Below are 20,557 nucleotides of genomic sequence, written 5' to 3'. Positions count from 1 at the left end.
GGCAATGGCTGGGTCATAGGGTAGTTCAATTTTTAACTTTTTAAGGGACCTCCACACTGTTTTCCAGAGTCTCACCATCATTCTTAACCTTGCTTGTCTGGTTGTCTTCCGCCATCCTGCTTCCCCTTCTCATCCACACATATTTTCATTCTCTGCAATCCTGTCCACTAGAGAGTTATATGTCTACACGAACCCTTCTCTTAGTACCTCAGCAGAGGGGTTTGGTGATGTGGCCGGAAAGAACCAAGACTGTAAAAGAAGAGCCTGGACACTGCTCCATTTAAATCCCAGCTTTAGGAGTGGGCAGATAGATTCCTGTGGGGTTTAGCTAAGGCCATGGAAAGGGGTAATTAGATAAGTAGTCTAGCAGTTCTTCCACCTCCACCCCCGGCAGGGCACCATGATAGCTCAGTGATTTTCACGGCATTCTCCAAATCAAATACATTCTAATGACGTTTAAAACAAGAGCAAAAGTTTGGTCACAAGGCAAAATCACGAGGAATTTTTAAAGGTGCTGATTTTTTTAGTTACAACCAGTACTTTGAAAACTTATTCTTCCGTATACTTCTTACCAGATCTGAATATAATAATATGGCATAAGATATTTAATGTGGTTCAGCCAAATATTAAGGAAATTAATTCCTCATCCCTCCTAATCGTAATGAAATGGTTTTGGGTTCCGTCTCTATTCTGGTTGAATGCGATGCCCTGACAATGGTTGTCCTCCCCTTACAGCACTATTCATACTTCGCTTGCTTTCTTAATACTTGGCATGTGGGTTGGTAAACTAGAAACGTTCTCCTTTTTTAAAAATCCACACATCCATAAAAGTGCAGAAGATACTAGGGCAGACTTGAGGTGCTTACCACCTAGGTTGAACTGATACTGTATTTTTGCTCTATTTCAGATCCTTTAAAGAAATAAAATGTCAGATACAGTTGCAGTCCTTTTTTGTATCTCTTCTTACTGATTCTTCCAAGAGTTGACCATCATTCTGAAGTTGGTGTGCATCATTTATCTCATTTATGTATCTGTTCCACTACATATATGTGGAGTTACAATTGATAATACTGCTTTGTGGACTTTAACAAACTAAATGGATTCATGGTATGGAAGCTTTGGCTCTTCAGCGCCGTTTTTTTTCTTGAGGTCTGTTGTGGAGATGTAGTTCATGGATTCCCAGTCTCCTACAGGATGCCACGTGTGACTCCATCACACTCTGGCCACCAGCCTCTTCACCAGCAAGCCCAGGTTTGCTGTGCAGTGTTGTGAACACCACCACAGTGCACTTCCTGGCACATAACTCCTGGGGCATATGTATATGTCACTAGACATTGAATTGCTGGCTCATTGGTTATTTTCATTTTCACTTGGACCAGTTATTGCCAGATTTCTCTCAAAGTCATCATACCAACTTATACACCCAATGGCAAGATCTGTTTCAAACACCTCCTGATACATGGTATTCTATTTTTTTAAAAAAAGCAAACTTTGTCAGGCTAATGTGTGTCAAGAGCTACCTCTTTTTTAAACTTACCTTTTCTCTATTATTAATAGGCATGAGCTTGTCTTTTTTTTTATAAGATTTTATTTATTTGGGGGAGAGGCAGAATATGAGCTGGGAGGAAGGGGAGCGGGAGAGGGAGAAGCATACTCCCTACCGAGCAGAAAGCCTCACGTGGGCTCGATCCCAGGATGCTGGGATCCTGACCCGAGCCAAAGGCAGATGCCCAACAGACTGAGCCACCCAGGCATCCCAGGAGTGAGCTTATTTTTTGTGGTAATGGTCGTTTGCAGGTTTTTCCCATTAATTGTCTTTATATATACTTTGCTAATTTCCTTCCTGGATTGTCATTTTTTCTAACCTAAGAAAACAGAAAGGCAATGCTTTCTATATAAGCACAGTTGATGAGGATCTAAGACTACCATCCTGGTCTCACCCTGCCACTGGCAGGAGTGAAGAGGGGGGCCCAAATTCTCTGTGCTTCTGGAAATACCCCCTCTCATTTTTGCTTCCCCCGCTTGACATCCCCCACACATGCACACCTGTGCTCGCACACACACAGTCTGGCTCTGCTATCTCCCTTGAGAACGTTGGGACTAATACAGTGATGTCTATGAGCGTCACCAGGAGAAGGCCAGGATTTCCAGGTCATCCCTCACCCTTGGCAACCCAGTCTCCGTTTTGCTCAGTCTATTCCATCTTTTGACCCATTTCCATCTCCAATCCTGAAACCTGTTTCCTGTGCCCTTGGGACTCACAGTCATCAGCCAAATCTCTGAACTTCTCAGCCTCATCTAAAACAGTTGCTTCCTCTTGTTGCCGCAACTGAAACTGGGATCACCCTTGGAATTGCATGGTCATATATGGTAGATCTATTTTTATTTTTTGAGGAACCTCCATGTTGTTTTCCTTAGCGGTTGGACCAGTTCCCATCAACAGCGTATAAAGATTCCCTTTTCATCATATCCTCGCCAGCACCTGTTGTCTCTTCTCTTCTTGATGATAGCCCCTCTAACAGGTGTGAGATGACATCTCGTTGTTGTTTTGATTTGCCGTTCTCTGCTGATTAGCAATGTTGAGCATCTTTTCATGTACCTGTTGGCCATTTTGATGTCCTCTTTGGAGAAAAGTCTATTTAGTTCTGCCCATTTATTAATCAAATCGTTTGTTTTGTTGAGTTGACAGAGTTCTTTAGAGATACCGGATATTAACCCCTTATCTGCTAGATGGGTTTGCAAAACTTTTGTCCCATTCCACAGGTTGTCTTTTTTAATTATTTCTTTTTCTGTGCAGAAGCTTTTGAGTTTGATGTTCCATTTGTTGATTCTTTTTTTCTTTTGTTGTTTGTGCTTTCGGCGTCATGCCCCCAAAATTGATTGCCATGACCAATATCGATGTTAATTCCCTTTATTTTTTTCAAGGAGTTTTATTGTATCGGGGCTTATGTTTAAGTGTTGGATGCATTTCAAGTTAACTTTTGTGAATGGTGTAAAGTAGGCATTTTCACTGTTCTGCCTGTGTTTTGCCAGAAGAACACATTTCTGCTGATTTGTCTCCTCAAGAGACCACACGTGGGCCTTTGGTGCTTATTGGCCCAGCAAGACTTCTCCAGTCCATTGACTCCCATCTATCCCAGGTAAATATTTCCTTCCTTCCCCTCCCCTCTGTCTTCTAGTACATCTTTGGCCCCGTTTCATTCTCAGCTGATAGATGATTTTGCTCCCTATTTTACTGAAAAAATTAAGGCAGTCAGAAAAAAGTTCCACAAATGCTCAAACCACATCTACTGTCCTCCTTTGTATGTGTAACTGCATCCCACCTTCTCTCCTGGATGCACTGCCCGTGATGCTGGAAGGGTCAGGTCTCCCCTGGGTCTGGGCGCCTGTTCCTTCACACCTGCTGGGGGCACCTGTCCAGCAAATCCCCTCCTTTGTCCGGCCTCACCAGATTTCCCCTGTCTTCTGGTCATTCCCTTCAGCAAAAAACAGGCTGTGAGTTCTTTCTGAGAAGAACTTTTCAAGAGTTATCTGTGGTCATTTCCTCTCCTCTGAGTCTCTTTCATGAACATAGTGGTGAAAGAAATGGAAAAACTTTTTGTATTGAGGTACATTCCTCACATGCCTCCATGGGCTCGCTCATATCAAGCTCACATCACTCAGGTCAACCTCTCTAAGCCCACTGCCCACTTGGCTCTCACTTCACTCTCCTGCCAGCCCAGTTGCTGGAAATGGCAATTTCACTTGGTTTCTAGGGCATCATGGCTCTGCTCTTCCTGTCAGTGTCCTCCGTGGGTTCCCGGGCTGGTTCCTTCTCGTTTCCCTGACTCTTAGTGTTGGTGTGCTCCAGGCTCCACCTCCTCTTTACTTTCACATCCACTGTTCTGGTTTTGCAAATACATCCCCCTAATTTGTGTCTCCAGCATGGATTTCTGTCCTGGGCTCCACACTAGTATCTCCAGTGGCCAACACCCCACCTTCCCTGGAAGCCTGACAGGCACCTCAGGCTTCACACATCAACACTGAGCTTCTGCCTCCCTCCCCACCCCCAAGCCCGATCTTCTGGGTCTTTCTCTCCTTCCACTGGGTCAAGCCCCAAATCCTAGAATCATCCTGGACTCCTCATGACCTTCACATCCCCTGTCCTGTCCCTCAGCAGATCCTGTTTTCTCACCTTCAGAACGTACCTGAAATCTACCTGATTCTCATCTCCTGCACTGCCACCACCAGTGGCTCCAACACATCATCTCTTAGAGCACAAGAACCCCCTGGGTTAGTTTCCTGGGGCTGTCATAACAAAGCACGTCAAACTAAGACACTCAAAACAACAAATTTACTCTCTCCCAGTTTCAGAGGCCAGAAATATGAAGTCAAGATGTCCACGGGGCTGCATTCCTTCCCAAGGCTCTCGAGCAGGATCCTTGCTTGTTTCTTCCAGCTTCGAGTGGCGTCTGACATTTCCTTTGCTTGTGGCCACATTGTTCTGGTTGCTGCATCTTCTTCATGGCTTCTCCCTGTATCTTTCTGCGTTTCCTGTCCTCTTCTGGGGCTTTCAGATTTTGATCTAGAGCCCACCATAAGTCCAGGATGATTTCATCTCAAGATCCTTAACTGATTATATCTGCAGAGACTTATTTCCAAATAAGGTCATATTCTGAGGTTCTGGGGGGATGTGTATTTTGAGGGATACTATTCAACCCACCCCATCTCCTCATGGAGCTTCCTGATTTGCTCCTGGCACCCTCTGGTCTGACTTCAACCCAGCCGCTTGAGCACGTCAGCTGTCTGCATAAACCCTATGAAGGCTCCTGTTTCACCCAGAGTAAAGGCCAAAGTCCTAATGGCCTATGAAGCCTAACTCAATCTGGTCCCCTCATCACCCCCCATCTTCTCTCTGACCCCAGCCCTTCCCCCATTCTGGCTCCCACACCTTTGGTTCTGGCAGTGCCCTCTACCTGAACACTTCCTTGAATCTTCATGTTTGCCAGACACACATATAAAATTTATTATATTTTTATTATATTTCATTATATTAGTTTATTACATACCAGGCCCACACCCCTGCTTTGCCACTTGCTTCCCTGCTGGATTGTTCACCACTGCACTTATTTTGCCTGGAATGGTGCCTGACATATTGTAGCTGGATGAATGAAGAAGACTGTTCCAAACTGAAATGGTATATCTAAAATTAAAGCATCCTGGGCCCAGCCCTTCCATACATCCTAGGTGGAGAATGGATGGGTCAAAAACTGGATAAAGATTAGTAAGGAAAAGGACAGCAAAATACCTGTAGATGTAAAACACGAATTACCAAGGCCGAGTTGGCAGCAGGTAGCAAAAGCCATTAAAAAAACACAGGCATGGCCTGTGACCCAAGTTCTGCTTCTGGACATTTACCTTGAGTCTTCATGACACACAGAGTTAAGGTACCAGGATGTTCACCAGATTATTCTTTAATAAAACCAGAAAGTTGAAAACCACCTATATGTTCTGTAATAGGAGATCACTGAAATTAATTGTGTATGGATTTACCATGCCAGTAAAAATCCACATATAATAGCGTGAGAAAATATTTATGACATACTGATGGGAGCAAAATGTAATTTAAACAATGCCTGATGATATTTTAGATACAAAACTTAATATGAAAATAAAACAATATGCGTCAAAAAGGAGAACTATCTTCACAAAATAGTAAAAAAAACAGACGGGTCCAATTAGTAGTATCAATGGGAGTTCATAAAATATAGTAGAAAATCAGCGATTGGATGTTCACATAATCTTGAACACAGAAACATCATTAGGTTGGCACCAGTTTGAAAGAAAACCATCTAGCATGAGGGTCATTGCCAGGAACTGGGTTAGGCACTAAGCAAACTCGCTTAGGACGACAACCCCTGCTTTAGCTGCAGGGATGTGCCTGTGCTCATGTTGGGGCTCTTATGGAGCCAGCCTGGTAAGCCTGCTGTGGGGCCCCAGGGCACCCTGGAGAGGGTCCCTGATGGAAACCTGGGTAGACTCAAAAGACAGAACAAAGGAGAGGTCTTGGTTTGAATAAATACCCCCGCTTCCCCTTCCTTCTGAGCACTTCCTGAGGGCTTTCCAGTATGTTCTCCCACCGACTGCTTTCTCTCTGGTTAAATGAATCTGGTTCATTGTATTTTGCCTCCCAAACCGATCTGAGCTGCTGCTAGGACTGCTTCCAGAGACCAGGAGCTGCTTTTGCATTGAATTGGGTTGTAGCAATGGTGCCATTCTAGGTCTAATGCAGTGACCCAGCAGGCTGAGGGGGAGGCAGCCCTGCGCAGGGGACAGTATGGGACCCTGGGCCAGGCCTTGAGCTGGGGAGCAGTACAATGAAGTCCGATTGCTTCTTAAAAATACATACATCAGGAAAGAGCCCCAAATGCGAAGCACCAACCTATGAGCAGATGTTGTCTCTGAGAAGTGTGATGATGGGTAACTTTAATTTTCTTCTTTTTGTTAACTCCAATGGCTAATTTTTTAAAACCAGTGACCATGTGCTGAGGACCCTGGTAGGAATATTTCCAAGAACAATGAAGACAGACCGAGCAGCACTTGAAACTAACATAACACTGTATGTTAATGGTACTTCAATTACAAAAAAAAAAAAAGCCTAAAAGCTAAAGCAGAAAGAAGGGAAGAGAAAAGAGAAGAAGGAAGAAAAGAAGGAAAGAATGAGAGAGTGAGGGAGAGAGTAAGGGAGGAAGGGAAGAGGGAAAGAAGGAAAGAAAAGGAGAGAGGGAGGGAGGGAGGAAGGGAAGAGGAAAGGGAAGGAGGGGGAAAGAAAGGAGGGAGCACTGAGCTTGCAAAGCAACAGGAGAAACAACCTAATGGGTCATCACAGCAAAGTGTGAGCAAGGCCAGGCTTTTGTTTAGAGAAAGCTCACCTGGTGCGGAAGACAGCAGACCTGGTTTGTGAAATCATCCCCGGGGCTTTGTCGTGCTCTTCCTGGTCTTAGGAGAGACCCAAGAGGGCTCAGTGAAGCACAACTAAGAATAGAATTAAGAAGATGATAGCAATTTGGATTATTTAGCCTAAAAGACATTAGGGTTTAAAAATTGTCTTAAGTAAAGAGATTCTAGATGGAAACACTGATCAATTTCGAACCATTTTCACAGAGGATAGAAGAAGAAATGGCCTTACATTGATTAAGAGAGATAAGAGATCCTTGCCAGGGAGGCTGATGATAGCTTGGCCAGGGCTGATAGTGGGCTTGCTCAGTGCTGGGAGGACCGAATATAAGAAACACCATCTGTCCTAGAAGATCCAGGGACACTTTCCAGAAGGTTCCTTGAAGTTCAGATCCTGTGATGTCTCGATGAAGGTATAAACTCACCTAATCTGTTCCTGAATGAGCTATCCTGGAACTCTACATGTCTGTTTTCTTGGCCAGGACTGGTCTTGGGAGAGGTGGTAGCCATCTGTGTGATGGGAGGGCGGGCTGCCAAAATACCATTCCTACCGCTGAGTCATGCTGTCTGAAATTCTACCAGGTGACAATCATTCTTTGGTCATCAAGAGCCCAATGGTGTGTGAGTGATGCCCTTACGGGTTTTTTTTTTTCTTTCTTTTCTTAAATTCGGGAGGGAATAGTGTGGAGATTTTGAGATAACTAGTTTAGAATTTTCTCTCTTTAGGGGTTGTTAAGAAAAATTACCCAAAACTTAGAAATAAGGCAAAGGGGCATGTCCTCTCAATGTCATACTGAGGCACTGTTTGACATGCTTACCCAGGGATTATTTAATTCTTGAGGAGAATATACTTGTGTTTGACTTTACTATTTACTGGTTGATAAGCCCAGACACAGTAGAGTTACATGTTAATTTGTCGATTTCTTTCCCTTAGAAAAAATAACCACAAAGGTTATGGTTTTATTCCCATGTAAGGCATTAACCAGTTTCGTACCTAACTGAGTGGTGATTCTAACATTCTGTGTTGTGTTTAAAGGTCGCAGATTCTGCAAATGCTCTTTGAGCCATCTTTCCTACTGGTTTGCTCATTAAGAAGTTAAATACATTTTGGACACTTATATATTTGTATTAGAGTCATGAGTTTAACTTTTTGAAAATTATGCTTTGACAGGAAGGAGATGAGATAACATTAGGACAATAGCTTTAAAGAGCATGATATTGATTCTCATCTGTATAGAGGTTCGTATGGTCATTCTTTGAAAGAGAAGAATTCATTCTCATGTAATCCATGATTAGCAAGCCCCTTGGTGAGCAAGAGGTAACTGAATTTTTTCTAATTTTAACAGAGGTGTTGTTGGGCTTTTTTGTTTTTTGTTTACAGTTTTTTGGTTTTGGTTTTCGTTTTGGCTTTTACTTTTGCTGAGAGCTATGGGTGAAGCCAGTGCCACCAGAATGGAAAGGAAGGGATCCTGAATGATAGCATGCTTCAGATTCTGATGGGTGCCGTCACATCGGAGAGCAGGATTTCAGAGGCAGAGAGATTCAGGGTAAGTCCAGGCCCTGGCACCATTGTGGGAGAAGGTGGTTGAAACTGATGGCAGAGAGTGGCTGGGAGCCAAAGGAGTCACCTGGGGGAATGTGGAACCCCTCCCTCATGGTGATAGACTCCGGTGGTGGCAGCAGTGCTATCTGCCCAGTGATGCCTGGTGACCAAAGGAGCCAACGGTTTAGACCATTCCGGGGTGAAGAGACACAAATAGAGAAGTCCCATCATCATAAAAGAGGCCCAATCATCATAAAATTATTTGGGTGACACATGGGCAGAGTGTCTACCTGAGGTTACTGCCTATCCTGTCCTAAGACACAGAGACGCAGGTAAACCTCAGGCCAACCTATATGGTGATGACATCGCACTCAGGGCCTTTCTCAGGAAACAGCCCCTTCTGTCTCAAAAGGGTCCACACATGGGAAAAGCTGAGGACATCTTCCTAAGCCATAGAAAGCAACACCCAGCCTTGAGAGCCTTTGGACCTGCAGTCTGCAGACTCAAACTCACTCCCTGCCCCCGACCCTGGGGCTGCTATTCTCCCGTTCAAGGCTCAAATGCCACCTCACGCTGCTGGTCCCAACTAGGGAGTGTTCCCCCACTCAAGAGGCCTGAGCTCCTCAGAGCCATCTCCCAAATAAAACCCAGCACCACACTCATTGTTTGAAGAGGTCTCACCCCACGGGTCTCCATCGCAGCTGCAAACCCCAGTTTTCTCTCTCTTGTGTTTATGAACCTGTTTGCTTTTGATTATGGGTTGGTTTTGAAAGGGAAGAGTCACACACGATCCAGCTCCCTGTTTTCTTTCTCAGATAGGATAATAAAGCTTATTTATAGTGGAACTGTTTTTTTCCATTATGGCATATTTAATTTTATTACTCTACTGCCTTGCGCTTTGAATTACATAGGGGAAGCAATGCATAAAAGAATATTCCATTGTTGTTGTTTTTTTTTTTCTTCCCCTCGTGTAGTTGATTGTGGAAAAAAGGATGGAGCGTCCTGTTAGTCATTCTGTACCATGATGATTTTTTGGCCTGGAACTAACAAAATTATATTTTACACTTGAACGAACTCTCCAAATGAACCCTTCTCTTCAACGTATGTGGACATAAGATTCCAAGTATGGCCAACCCCATGCATCATATCCGAAGTCCATTTGGGCCGCGGATGATGGTTCTCTCCAGGAATCCAGTATGCTGCAGAGCACGATGGTTCAGGCTTCTGAGGAGCAGTTTGGGCATGCCATCTAGTCTGTTCTTCTGTCTTCCTATTCAAACCATTTGAAGAGATCAGTGAGCTCTAGGCAATTTAGGGCAGCCTTTGGTTCCAGCTATTTTGGCTCCTCCTCGGCTTATTTCTCCATCACTCTGGTCCTTGCTTCCTTAGGCCTAGAAAAAGGACAAGGAAAATCTCTCTCTTTAGAACCAAGGAGGTTCCTTAATTTCTCAGATAGGCTTGTGAACGATATGGTCGTATTTCATGTGAAGCTTTTTCACATGTTCTAAAGTCTTAGGTTTGAGTCCACGTTTCTTACCATTTTTGGCCATATTTTCTGTGCTTTCTGTCACGTTGGACCAAGTAGGTACTTGAATGAGATGTTTCTGCGTCTGTCGTTTTATTTCTAGGAGAGAACATGGACTCAGAGGGGAAGGTGTTTGCCATGCTGGAAATCCCCACAAATGAGGAGAAAGACTGATCAAACCCTACTGTTCTGTCTCAGTTTGTACAAATGAAAGGGAAGTAGATTTTTAACAACTTGGGATGCTCTCCAGGAAAGAGGTGGCGATGCTGAATATCCCAATTTTCTGTTTTCAGTGGCCCCTCAGTTGCTTTGAAAGGCATCCTGCCGATACAGAGAAATCAGAACCTTCATATACTGCTGGTGGGAATGTAAAATGGTGCCTCTGTTTTGGAAAACAGTCTGGCAGTTCCTCAGAAAGTTAGACCTAGAGTTACCCTGTGACCCAGCGATCCCACTCCTATCTATGTATATAAATCCAGGAAAATTAAAAAATGTTTGTCCACACAAAACTTACAGAGGAATGTCCATAGTAGCATTATTCGTAATAGTCAAAATGTAGAAACAACCCAAATGGCTATCAGCTGATGACTGGGTAAATAACATCATATATCCATACGGTGGAATAGTATTTGGCAGTAAAGAAGAATTCTAGCAAGATATTTAAACCAAAAATAAAAATAAATCATTAGGGCATTTTTTTTTTTAACTTCCAATCAAGGAAGGATTTGTATCTTCTTTTTTTTTTTTTTTTTTTAAGATTTTATTTATTTACTTGACAGACAGCCAGCAAGAGAGGGAACACAAGCAGGGGGAGTGGGAGAGGAAGAAGCAGGCTCCCAGCGGAGGAGGGAGCCCGATGTGGGCCTCGATCCCAGGACCCTGGGATCACGCCCTGAGCCAAAGGCAGATGCTTAACGACTGAGCCACCCAGGTGCCCCAGGATTTATATCTAAACACATAATAATAGTAATGCTTATTTCTTTATTATAGGTACTCTTCTGCATATCTCATTTGATTCTCATGATAACCTTCAAAAATAGTTATTATCAGTCCCATTTTCAGACAAGGAAACTGAGGGTCAAAGAAATGTGATACTTTCTGAAGTCTCCCAGTCATTCTGTGTCCCAAGCCTGGCCTTCTTACAGTTTCTGAAATGTGTGATGCCCTTGACCTCAGCCTGGCAGAGTAAGTCAGGGCTGGGGGTGGAAAGAACCAGCTGCAGTGTAGTTTCCTGTATTCCAACACCTATTTCTTCAGGTGAAGAAGCAGGCTGTGTAGACACACAGTGGTCTGTAGTTCTTCATAGTACACTTCTAGTCGTCAATTGGAGAAAAGATTCAGTAGTTTTGCACCTGCACCCCAGTAATAAATGTGGGGGCAACTCTGAACTCATGGATAAGAGGAAACTTCATAAGGTATTATTTCAGTCATTCCAGTTATGCATGGGTAATTCTTTTCGCTTCCATGGCTTGGTCTGGGTCGGAAGCAAGCTTCCTGGGTCCACGGGTAGAGTTCTTCTAGTTCGGTTTCAGGAGCCAAGTCGCTCCTGGCAGGTCCTGGTTTCATGCCAGTGGCTCCTTTCAGCTCCCAGCCTCTCCCGCTGCAGTGGCCTGAGCTCCTCTGCCAGTCCAGACCCCAGTCCTAGCCCCGACGTCCCCGGCCTGTTGGAAGGATGTGTTCCTGTCGGACTCTGCCAGGCTTTGCACTGTTATTGATACTTTAGCAGTAGCTTGAGTGCTTTGTGCCACCTCTTTTTTGGGGGGGTCTGTTTGCTTTTGAGCTCAGCTGTGTAACAAAATTCTGTTGTATTTTATTCAATATTTTCATTCGTTCGGAGCACGACATCTTTCCTCATCATCTCAGTCTTCCACGTTGACCAGAATGTCTACATTTTTACTGTTTCTTTTGTGGCCTAACTGATATAGACGGAATGTTTGTGTCCCTCCAAAATGCAGATGTTGAAGCCTCATCCCCAAGGTGGTGGTGTGTGTGTGTGGGGGCTTTGGGGGCTGTTAGGGTGGAGCCCTCCCCTAATCTCCTTGGCCCTATTTAAAGCTATTGGTCTTAAATTCCACTTTGTCCGATCTTCCCGTTGCCCCCACACTCATTTTGTTTACGCTTGCCTGATATAGTTTCCCATCTCTTTCTTTCCAAGCTTTTTCTTTGTCATTTCATTTGGCTGTTTTTCATAAATAGCATGTAACAAATAGTTCTTTAAAACTCTATTTCAGATTGTGTGTCGTTCAGTGGAGGAATTTAATCAAGTCCTATTTGTTCAGATATCTGATGTCTTTGGTCTTCTTTTATCTGTTTCATTTTCTTTTTTTTTTTTTTAATGCATGACATTGGCCAGGCAGGGGGATCTTGGATCAGAGCCTTACCTCTCAAAAGCCTTAAGCCTGGCTTCACTGCCTCAGTGTTCCAGGAGCTCCCAGTGAGGAATCTGGTGCCATTTGAATTCTCTTCCTATGTAAATAATTTGTTTTCATTCTCTGATAGTTGGCATTTGGGAATTCACCAGATTATGTCCGGGTGTGATTCTTTTTTTGCTTTTCAAATTGTTATTAGTCTTGCTTGGTACTCGAGTTTACTTCTGGTCCAAAAATTGTTCTTTATTCAGGTAAGGAGTATTCTGCTTGTCTTTCCAGTTTGTGTCCCCATGTCATTCTTCTCGAACTCCTAATATTCAATAGCCAGTATTTGCCCAGTATGCAGTATTCTTGAATCTGTCCTCCCTACCTCTTGTGTTTTATTCATGATTTTCATTTCATTGAGTCTTTGAGCTATCAGTCAGGTCATTGGTCATTCAGAATAACTTGTGCACCATTATGAGAAAGTTCAGGATGGAGGGATGGAGGGATGGGTGTACACTGTTAGCCAGCTGCACGTTTTATGCTAGTTTGCTTGGGGATGGTTTATACCTGAAAGCAACAGGATCCCAAACCTCTTGATAGGGAGACTACCTCAGTCAGGGGGCAGTTTCCGACTCCCAGGCTGACCCCAGATGGCATTTCAGTCTCGCAGATCCCAGGATGAATCCAGCTTCTAGAGGAAGTAACAGTGCTGATGGTTTTTGAAGTTGAGTTTTTTCTTGGACCCAATTGGGTATTTCCTGGAATCACTTCTTTTTTCCCTTTGTACCCTGTTTACAGGCCCACCTGATTGCTGTCATCACCCTGACGTGGGTCCTGGGTATTGTTAATCATTTGTCCCTGGGTCAGCTTCCTCACAAGCCTGTGAGTTCCATATACCTTCCCCCCTCTGTCAGCCCAGGCTGCTGTAACAGAGGACCACAGGCTGGGGAGCTTAAACAACAGAAATTTATGTCTCCATTCTGGAAGCTGGAAGTCCAAGATCAAGGTGTCGTCAGGTTTGGTTTCTTTTGAGGCCTCACTCCTTGGCTTGCAGGTGGCCACCTCTTTGCTGTGTCCCCACGTGGTCTTTCCTTTGTGTGTGCGAATTCCTGGTGTCTCTTGTATGTCCAAATTTTCTCTTCTTGTTTGGATTGGATTGGATTGGATTGGACACCCATCAGACTGGATCAGAGCCCACCCTAATGACCTCATTCAACCTTAATTAACTTTTTAAAGGTCCTATCTTCAAATGTAGTCATACTCTAAGGTACTGAAGATTAAGGGGTCAACAGGTGAATTTGGGGGACCCAGTTCAGTCCGTAACACAAGAGCTTGGTGCAGGCTTTGTTGATAGTAGAGGCACAACTAACCAAGTAAAGGTTAGTTGAAAGCCTGAATCAAAGTACCCCAATTTGTTCTTTAATCATTTTGACTTTCAAGCAAGTTGTGTTGCATGGGATGGTACCGTGTGCTCTGTTAAGATAAATTAACTGAACTGTCTCTTCATTGTCTTTTTTTATCCTTAGCCAGTAATATTTTGTGTAAGTAACTATATAGTAGTGTGAATACATGGTCCTTCCTGTACCCCCTCCAAAATATCCTACTATAGCATGGTAAGGAAATTAGTTCAGTGCCTTAGGGCAGATTCAATCCACAGGCTCTGCAGTGGAGCGGCTGGATTTCTCACAATAGGCCTATGTGTGTTTGTCAGTGGGAATTTGAATCTGTGTTATTGCATACTGGGTTTACCTGCCTTGGGAATTCAGTTCTTTTTTATTTCTTAGCACACTTTCTCTGTTTCATTGTATTTATTTCCATGCTCTGCCCCAAGCCCTGACACATTTGAATTTTTCAAAAAGCACAGAGAAATGCATTATACTGATTATGTCAGTTATTTGTGGTTTTTCTGGTTTATAATAATGAAAAGCTGGAATTAAAATTTCTTCCTTTATTCTTTTGCAGTCTTCGTTTTTATATTTTTATATTTTGCTTTCAGTCTTCTCATTGAATTTTTGATCTCCGAAATAGCAATTTAAAATAGCTATCCAATGGTATATGTATCCACAACAGAATTTGTTGCCAAGCATACAAAATGAATGGGCTCCTTATTCAAATGTTAAATGCCTACATACAGAGTCTATGTATAGAACTGAGATCGAGATCTGGAATTGGATTCTACAGCAGATATCATCAGGATGACAGTTTCCACTGGACTTAGGATTTCATTGAATTTAATAGTCCTTCAATGCTATCTAATAAAACAGTGTGATTCTCTTCTGTGCATGGTCTCAAGAGCCAAGAGAAGTTCATGTCTTGGCCTCTCTGAACTACTTGCTGTGACCCACACTTTCCACATTGGTTTTTTTCTGGCTCATGAGCATGACTTTCCATCTGCTGAGAATACTCTTCCTCTCTTGACCACTGGGAAGCCGTCCCTGACCCCAGACTAGCCTAGGTGCTCTCTAAGGGCTTCCTGAGATCCTCGCTGTTGCTCCTGAGCAAGTATTTGCTGATTTGCAAGTGACCGTTGATGTGTCTGTGCCTTTTTGGCTAAAGATCCTTTCTGTGCCATGGATGTCTTTGGAAGCTAATGAGACCTATGAATCGTATCTTAGAATCATTTTTAAAATGTATAAAATAAAGCCTATCGAGTTCTGCTTCAGGGAAAGATGGAATAAGCACATTGCATTCTGTCTCCAAGCAAATGCTGCTCTAGGAGTTGGTAGAATGGTGAAGACCAAATTTAAAGTACCCCTGAACTGGTGGTGAGATACCATTTTTCCTTTCCAAAGCCATTGAGCCTGGATTCTGCACAGCCCCAAACCTAGAAGTAGGCACTGGTTCCAAGAGAGAGAGCCCCAGGAGAAGCACTACAGGGAGCAGAAAGGAGGTCTCCTAATATTTAGATGGAGTGGAGAAATCCCCTATATAGTTTTGTTTTTTCGTCTCTCCATTCTCTTGCACCTCAGCCTCCCGAGCAATCCTGCGGAGTCAGGGGCATGAGAGCTCTCAGAAGCCTAAAACTGAAGGAGGAAAGTCTTCCCTCTGATCAGAGGAACTGTGGACCCAAGATCATGGGGGAAACCGCCAATGCTTTTTTCTCAGTGTCCTCCCACCATTTGTCCCTGGGTGCAGATACAGTTATGGGAAGTACATAGAAGAGCAGGCTAAGTAAAGCCTCAGATTTCTGGCGAGAGGACCAAAAAGTTGAGCCCCGGAACTGGAAAGTACCAGAGAGGGAATAGCTAGAGAAAGCTACCTCATGAAGTTGTTAATGAACTTCTGGGCTCACCCCTGGAATTCACAAGAATATACCTGACCCTAAATAGCATGCCGTTGTTGTTGAAAACTGAACTACAAATAAGACCACTGCCCAGGTTGCAGACTGGCCACCTGATAATGTGCACAGGGACAGATCTGACATGATGGAAAACAGAATTTATATTAGAACTACAACCAATAGAAGACTGGTTGGAACTTGTGTCCTGAATTGAACCCGGAAGATTCTCTGTTAGAGAGAGAGAAAGAGAGAGAGAAGGGAAGGGAAGGGAAGGGAAGGGAAGGGAAGGGAAGAGAAGAGAAGAGAAGAGAAGAGAAGAGAAGAGAAGAGAAGAGAAGAGAAAAAAAAACAACATTCTCCATAGGGTTTGGTCACAATCTAGAGTCCTAGAGTCTTGAAACACAGTCATCAAATATCCAGGATACAATTAAAAATTACTCAGCACATACGAAGATTGGGAGGAATCTCAGTTTGTATGGGAAAAGACAGTCAACAGAAGCCAATGCTTAGATGACACAAAATTTCAAACAGGTATTATAAAATACCCCAACATGTAAGGGCAAGCATTCTTAAATTAAAAGATAAAAAAAGTCTCAGAAAAGAAATGTAAGATATAAAGAAGAGCCAAAAGGAGACTTTAGAATGGAAAAATACTATAACTGAAATGAAAATCTCGGGGCGCCTGGGTGGCACAGCGGTTAAGCGTCTGCCTTCGGCTCAGGGCGTGATCCCGGCGTTGTGGGATCGAGCCCCACATCAGGCTCCTCCGCTATGAGCCTGCTTCTTCCTCTCCCACTCCCCCTGCTTGTGTTCCCTCTCTCGCTGGCTGTCTCTATCTCTGTCAAATAAATAAATAAAATCTTAAAAAAAAAAAAAGAAATGAAAATCTCACTGGATAGGCTCATTAGCAGAATGGGGATGACAGAGGAAAGAGTCAGTGAATTTCAATATAGACCACTAGGAATTATAAAATCTGAACAATACAGATAAAAAAATATTAAAAATAAAAAACAAGAGAGCTTCCTCAACCTGTGGGAAAACACCAAAATGTCTATCTTTTCATAGGAATCCTAGAAAGAAAAGATGTGGTGTACAGAAACAATGGCTGAAAATTTGCCAAATTTGGAGAAAGACATAAACCTACAGACTCAAGAAGTCTAGGAAACTCCAAACAAGATAAACCAAAATCCATGACCAGACACACCATTGTCAAATTGCTGAAAAAAGAAAAAATATATTTAAAGCAGCCAGAGAAAAACTACACATTACTTATAGGGGAGTGTGCTTTAAATAGCCACAGATTTCTCCAGAAAGAAATGGAACATTTTTGAAGAACATTTTAAAAGAACTGTCAACCCATAATTCTATATCCCATAAAAATCCCCTCAGGAATGAAGATGAAATAGACATTCTCAGGTGAAGGGAAACTAAGAGACTGTGGTATCACTAGCTCTATTACTAAAGGAATTTCTTCAGACAGATGGTAAATGACACCAGAAGGCAAGCTGAAAAAACAAAAATGAAGAAAAAACTACAGAAATGGTAAATACCTGGGTAATTATAATACTCGTCATCTTTTAAGTTCTTTAAGATATATGTTGGTTAAAAACAAAAATTATAACATTGTTTAGGGGGATTTTTAGTGTATGTTGACATAACAAATACAGCAACCCAACATGAGGGAGGGAGGGTGAGGGAATGTATGTGGTGTTAATATATCACTTGAAGTGATAGATACTGATTCTATATAGACTATGAAAGTTAAATATGTATATTTAAATCCCTAGAACAAACACTTAAACATTACACAAAGAGATACATAGTAAAAATGCAATAGATAAATTAAAATGGAAAACTAAAAAACGTTTAAGCTAAAAGAGAAAAGAAACTAAAAGAAAAGGGAAAAGCTAGAAACTCAAAATAGACAAGCAGAAAACAAATAATAAAATGGTAGACTTAAATCCAAAGATATAAGTAATTAAATTAAATTAAATGTAAATGTACTAAACACACTAATTAAAGCACAGGTTGTCAGAACAGATTTTTTAAAATGACTCAATTATATATTGTCTATAAGAAAAACTCACTTCAAATATAATGACCTAGGTAGTGTAAAAATAAAAGACGGAAAATATATATCACTAATCAGAAGAAAGCTAGAGTGGCTGCAGTAATGTCAGACAAAGCGGACTTCACAGCAAAGAATAAAAAGGGACAATACAGAATGATAAAAGGAGTAATTTATCAAGAAGATGCATAATCCTAAATTTGTTTACCAAATAAAAGAGCTTGAAAATACGTGAAGCAAAAACTAACAACTGAAAGAAGAGATAGACAAATCCACAATAATAGCTAGAGACTTCAACATTCCTCTCTTGGTCATCAGCAGAACTAGGAGAAAGAAAGCCAACAAGGGTATATACTATAAATTACGTTTGAATTGACACTTATAGAATCAAAAAACAGCACAATACATATTCTCCTCAAGTATACTTGGAACTGTCACCAAGATAAATCATATCCTGTATCATAATAAAAAATCTTTAACAAATTTAGAGAATTGAAATCATGCAAATTATGTTCTCTGACTATACTGGAGTTAGACTGGAGGTCAATAACAGGATGATTGTGGGTACAGGTAAAGCAATGCTTAGAGGGAAATTTACACAATTAAAATGCTCATATTTGAAATGAGAAAGCTATCAAACCAATAATCTAAGATGCTATCTTAAGAAATTAGAAAAGAAGAGCTTTTAAAATGAACCTAAAACAAGCAAAAGAAAAGGAGTAATAGAAATAACACAAATTAATCAAATTGAGAACAATTTCAAAACCAATAGGGAAAAGCAGTGAAACCAAAACTTGGTTCTTTGAGAAGATTAATAAAATTGATAAATCTCAAATGAGAATTCTAGAGGGAGAACATAAATGACCAATATCAAGGATGAAAAATGAGTTATCACTACAGACTCGTCATAAATTCAACAATTGAGATAAAATGGACAAATTCTGCAAAAAACACAAACTACCAAAATTCCCCTGAGATGAAATATAGATAAGTTGAGTAGCCCTGTAACTTTTAAAAAATGAGCTTGTAATTAGAAACCCTCTGTTTTCTGGGGCGCCTGCGTGGCTCAGTTGTTAAGCATCTGCCTTTGGCTCAGGGCATGATCCCTGAGTCCTGGGATCGAGCCCCACATCAGGCTCCTCCGCTGGGAGCCTGCTTCTTCCTCTCCCATTCCCCCTGCTTGTGTTCCCTCTCTCGCTGGCTGTCTCTCTCTCTCTCTGTCAAATAAACAAATAAAATCTTAAAAAAAAAAAAAAAGAAAGAAACCCTCTGTTTTCTGAAATCTCCAGGCTCAGATCATTCTAGCAAATTCTACAAAATACTGCTAGTGATGGTTCACACTAGCAAATTCTACCAAATATTTAAAGAAAAAAATACAACAAATTCTACACCGTCTCTTCCGGAGCATAGAAGAGGAGGTAACACTTCTCAAATAAGAGGAACACTTCTCAAATAATAAGGCCAGCATTACCCTGATACTGAAGCCAAACAAGATGGTACAACAAAAGCAGAGTACAGAACAATACCCCTCATGAACACAGATGCAAAAATTCTCAACAAAATACTGGCAAATATCTAGCATACATAAGCACATGGAGAGCTGTTCAACATCATTGACCATCAAAGCAATACAAGTTAAACCCTGATGAGATATAACTACATGCCCAGAATGGCAAAATAGGATGCTGAAAATTAAAAATACTGAAAATACCAAGTGATCATGACAATGCAGAGCAATTGGAACTTTCATACATTCCCAGTGGGAATGCCAAATGGCACAGCCCCTCTGGAAAACCACTTGGTGGTTTCTTATAAAGCCAAAGACTTACCTATGATTCAGCAGTTCTACTCCTGGTTGTTTTCCCAAGTGAACTGAAAACGTAGGTTCACACAAAAACCTACCTGAATGTTTATAGCAGCTCTGTTCATACTCATCAATATCTGGAAACAATCCAAATGTCTTTCAATGGGTGAATGTGTAAGTAAACCGGGGTACATCCCTACAGTGGAATACAACTCAGTTTAGCAATAAAAAGGATGAACTATTGACACACATAACAACTTGGACGAATCTCGAAAGTGTTATGCTGAGTGAAAGAAGCCAGTCTTGAAAGTTCTATTACTGTATAATTCCATTGATATGGACTTTTTGAAAAAAATGAAACTATAATGACAGAGACAAATTAATCTTTTCCAGGGTTGAGAGGCTAGTGAAGACAATGTTTGTTTGTTTTTCCCACCCAGGTTCACACACCACTTGGGGAGAGGGTCTGGGGGCCCCAGGTTAGAAATTCATCCTATGCTATATATTACGTAGAAATTGCCTTTTTTTGTTTATTCTTCTAAGTCCTGTGCCTAGTAGAGTGGACCGACATATGGTAGGTACTCAATTATCTAGTTAATAGAAGAATAAATGAGGGCACCTGGGTGGCTCAGTTGGTTAAGCATCTGCCTTCAGCTCAGGTCATGATCTCATGGTCCTGGTATTGAACCCCACATCAGTCTCTCTGCTCAGCAGGGAGTCTGCTTCTCCCTCTCACCCTCCTTCTGTGCTCTCCCTCTCTCTCCCTCTCTCTCAAATAAATAAAGTCTTTTAACAAAAGAGAATAAATGAATGAACAAAATACAAAAGGACCCACATATAACAATATATTGAGAGACTCTAGAGAATTTAAGAAAAATGGACCTATTTTGTTTAACCCAACATATGATCACTGTTCATAATTATGAATTGGACTGTCTCTAATAACTCCTCTAACCGTGATTTTCTGATTGGGCCACTGACCAAGTTTTGTCCAGTGTGGTGTCTACACTGTTCCTGAGCATCTCTTGTTTCCATCTTGTAGAGGGA

The 20,557-nt window shown here is 41.9% G+C and overlaps 1 protein-coding gene across 7 annotated transcripts in view; it reads left to right on the top strand.

Moving 5' to 3' along the window:
* Window positions 1-2,564: 2,564 nt before the first annotated feature.
* The window catches only part of KCNE2 (potassium voltage-gated channel subfamily E regulatory subunit 2), a 189,015-nt gene continuing 171,022 nt past the window's right edge, over window positions 2,565-20,557 (top strand). The window contains exon 1 of one of the 7 annotated variants that reach the window (XR_004623999.1): window positions 2,565-3,140. The gene's annotated coding sequence lies outside the window, so the exon portion shown is untranslated. The remainder of the gene's footprint in view (window positions 3,141-20,557) is intronic. The other 6 variants (XM_034655924.1, XM_034655919.1, XR_004623998.1 and 3 more) reach the window with 6 other exon arrangements.

Source organism: Ailuropoda melanoleuca, chromosome 1, assembly GCF_002007445.2.
Source record: "Ailuropoda melanoleuca isolate Jingjing chromosome 1, ASM200744v2, whole genome shotgun sequence".
NCBI lineage: Eukaryota > Metazoa > Chordata > Mammalia > Carnivora > Ursidae > Ailuropoda > Ailuropoda melanoleuca.
The sequence above is the reverse complement of the archived record's forward strand: the minus strand, read 5'-3'. Positions and strand labels throughout refer to the sequence as shown.